The sequence below is a fragment of the Myotis brandtii genome, unplaced genomic scaffold, assembly GCF_000412655.1.
Source record: "Myotis brandtii unplaced genomic scaffold, ASM41265v1 scaffold781, whole genome shotgun sequence".
Taxonomy (NCBI): Eukaryota; Metazoa; Chordata; class Mammalia; order Chiroptera; family Vespertilionidae; genus Myotis; species Myotis brandtii.
Genome location: NW_005371136.1, coordinates 171,433 through 175,035, shown reverse-complemented (window position 1 = coordinate 175,035; position 3,603 = coordinate 171,433). Strand labels below are relative to the sequence as shown.

At 37.9% G+C, this 3,603-nt stretch overlaps 1 protein-coding gene across 2 annotated transcripts in view; it reads right to left on the bottom strand.

The window, feature by feature from the left end:
* The window catches only part of SLTM (SAFB-like, transcription modulator), a 55,299-nt gene that overhangs the window by 48,523 nt on the left and 3,173 nt on the right, over positions 1-3,603 (bottom strand). Inside the window, exon 1 of one of the 2 annotated variants that reach the window (XM_014530870.1) lies at positions 2,879-2,992. The exons of the other annotated variant lie outside the window; for it this stretch is intronic. The gene's annotated coding sequence lies outside the window, so the exon portion shown is untranslated. Of the gene's footprint in view, positions 1-2,878; positions 2,993-3,603 lie in introns of those variants that run through there. 2 annotated transcript variants of the gene reach the window in all.

Genomic DNA, 3,603 nt, shown 5'->3' with positions numbered 1-3,603 from the left:
TCACCGATGTTTCTAACTCTCTATCCCTCTCCCTTCCTCTCTGTAAAAAATCAATAAAATATATTTAAAAAACAAACAACAACAACAAAAACATTTAAAAAAAAGATTTCTTTTTCTGACAAAATATTTGTGTCTTGCTGACGTCTACATGGCTGACTGTAAGTAATTAATCCCTTTCTTTACTTTTTTCCTTTCCTAATAATCTATCCTAAAGAATATTTATATTAGTTGAGGGCCTATGAGCTTTCCAGTCCTTTCCTTATACCTGATTTAGCTAAACAGGAAGCAATTTTCTTCTGACTCTTAGCTATATATAATTACTAAATTTCAGAACTAAAAGACCCTTACAGATAATGTGGTAAAATGTCGAACTTTACAAAAAAGGCAACAGACCCAATTGAAGGGAAAAAAAGTGGTATGACCAAGATAACATTCAAGATAACGTTCAAGGTAGATATTGCTAAGTAAAATGAGATTTGGCAAAAAGAACTTGATGCAGTAATTCGGCAACGAGACTGAAAACCCAACATCACATTAAAATAATGTTTAATTTTTTGAATCCTTGGTTTTAAAAATCCATTAATCATTGATATTTAAAAGTTTCCCTATTCAAATCTGGTTTCTAACAGTTATTTTTAAACTTCTTTAATTAAAATTGAAAATGATCTATATAATGAAAACTTAAGCGACTGTTATGGTGGAATGACCAGACCGACCGGTCACTATGATGTGCACTGACCTCCAGGGGGCAGACACCCAATGCAGGAGCTGCCCCCTGGTGGTCAGTGCACTCCCACAGAGAGAGTGTTGCTCAGCCAGAAGCCCAGCTCACCACTGGCAAGTGCAGCAGCGGTGTGGCAGTGCTAAGGAGCAGAGAGCTGAGCAGTAAGGAGCAGCGAGCAGGTGGGAGGTAAGGAGCGAGAGGGCGCAGGCCGGGCTGAGAAACAGCACCCCCACCCCCAGTGCACAAATTTCGTGCACCAGGCCTCTAGTTTTACTTATAAGCATCTTAATTGTAAATTAACTCAAACTAGGTTCTTAGTTTGGGATTTATATTATACTCTTTGCAATTCATAGGATTTTCAGAACAACGATAAATGGAATTCAAGGAGACAAAGGCTATTTATTCCCAGAATGAATCTCAGGAAGTACTCAGTAGCAGCCTGCCAGAGACAACAATGATTGAATGTTACAACTTTTCACTCAAGACCACAAGACACCTTAACATCAGAGAGTTATGGAAAAAATAAAGTTCAAGGATCCTATAATACATATAAAAGAAAAAAATTAACATATTGATTTTAGATCTATTTCATATTGCTGAAATTATTTCTAAGGGTAAGATACTGAAAAAGGGCTACCCAGAGAAATTAAACGTAGTTGGGAATGAATAAATCAAAGGAGTTTTATTTTAGATACTAAAATCAATAATCAGCTCAAATAATTTGGGGCTATGATTAATACATAGTATCTGTCAAACTATCACAATGTGCTACATAAATGACAAATCAAAATCACTATAAGAAATTAGTTCGTTCCTGATGTGCTTATTTCCCAATTTTTATGCTTCTCATTTTGTAATAGCCTCTGGCTTCTCAGACAAGCTTCTCTGAACGCAGGGAAATGTGTATCTCTCAAAGTGCTACATGGAGTCAGAGTTATATTAAAAGGCACAGATCTTTAAGATAACTGTTACTCTTTTGAACTCTACTTCGGCCTCTGCCATTCCCCTGCCACCCAGAAAATGCTTCTTAGCCCTTTTCAATTTCCTCTGGCACCAATAGGGGATTCTTGCAAACCTATGAAGATCCAAATAGTGAGAGGGCATCAAGATCTCCCCTGGTCCTAATGCCCACACAGATTACATAAAACCAAACTTGAATATTTCCTTCTTTTCAAGGTAAATCCATTCAATCATTTCACTCTGTTTACAATCAATCTGGTCTATGGCAGATTGAATCACTTAAAGCAGTAAATAAAGTTAGATTTTTAAAATGCTGCAGCTGTCCATGACACACTATGCATGGAACTTGTAGGTAGGTACTAGGATCCAGACACCCACATCATGTTCACCCTCTGCCACTGTCCTTGTGGGAGGGAGGTAAAAAGCTGTAATTATGTATTCAAGTGAAAGAGTTCACTTACCAGAACCTTTTAAAAATGTCTAAGTCCCATTTATATTGTCAAAAAGTTCATTTAAAACCACTTTTATCTATTCACTAAATCACCATTACTGAAAATATATTCTGGCCTACTTCAAAAGCTATAAAGTCAAAATCTTTAAGATATCCCTATAATTTAAAACTTTTTTTTAAAGCTAACTAATCATAGATTTTCCCTACTTTGTTAGTATGTTTGGTGAGATCTTTCTTGAATTTCACTGAAGATTAGATTGTATCATGTAATGGCATAAACGCAAATTAAGTTTACCAAGTCAAACAAAATGCTAAACATAAAGGTTATAGAATTGTAATATGCTAGAGAAAACAGCAAGGAGCCAAGGTGAAAGATTTGGTAGGAATTCCATCAATACTCTGCCAATTGTGGGGCAAGGTAGATATGTATTAAACTGTATTTTATTCTTTAGGTCTTCACAGTATAAAGGAAGAGACATTATGAAACTTGACATGGTAATTTTTTTTTTTTCGGAAGCAATACAGAACTGGTCTCACTTTCAGGACAGCGTCAGCCAAATCTTAAGGGCTACAAGTCACCCCGAGCCTGGCAACAGTAACTTTTCTTCCTTGACCCATGAAGGCAGAGTGCCAGAGGGAAATAGCAAAGAGTAGCACTATATAAACAGGGCAAGTGGCACAAGAGCAGAGGCAAGTTATATAACCAAAATATATTTTAAAATATGTTCATAACTCGTAACAACCTTTGCCTTTGGTTGGTTTCTTGTTTGCAGTATCAGTTGAAACAGTTAATTCAATATTATCTGGATCGCCTCCTTCCTCTTCAATAGCCTACATTAGAAAGAGAAGTTAATATGCTACACAATCTGCCTACACTTATTTTATAAAAACGAAACGAAAAAAAAATCAGCAAACCTCAAGCCTCAAGACATTACAATTGCCAGTCATTTCATAAACCGACTGCAAACACAGCAATTAAACTACACGACTGAGAGGCACTTTCAGAGGGAAATATCATTAGGTATCAAAAATCACATTCCACCGAGTCGAGATAATTAAATTAGTATCATACTGAACGAAAGTCTAAACGTTCTCAATGGCAGAAAAGTTGCTTGCTGCGTTAGTAAATAAAACTACATGGAAACTTATTTCTCCTCCACCTCCATTCCAACGCTCACTTCAAATAAACCAGGAAGATGATCCGGGATGAAAAAGCAGGTTCTTGAGCTGATGCAAAAACTGAAATTCCAGCGGAACACAAACCCTTCCTCTCACCCACCCATCAACTTCCACTATCAATCCCCCCCTCACTCCCCCCGCCCCCCAAGATGGGGAGGAAACGGTTGGGCTCAATTAAACGGTAACTTCGCAGAAGTCACCAAAGTCACCAGTCCCCTCCGAGGTCAAGAAACGCTCGCGCTCACCATCGGTCCCGGCTGGGGACCGAGCGCCCCCCGGGTCCCCACGA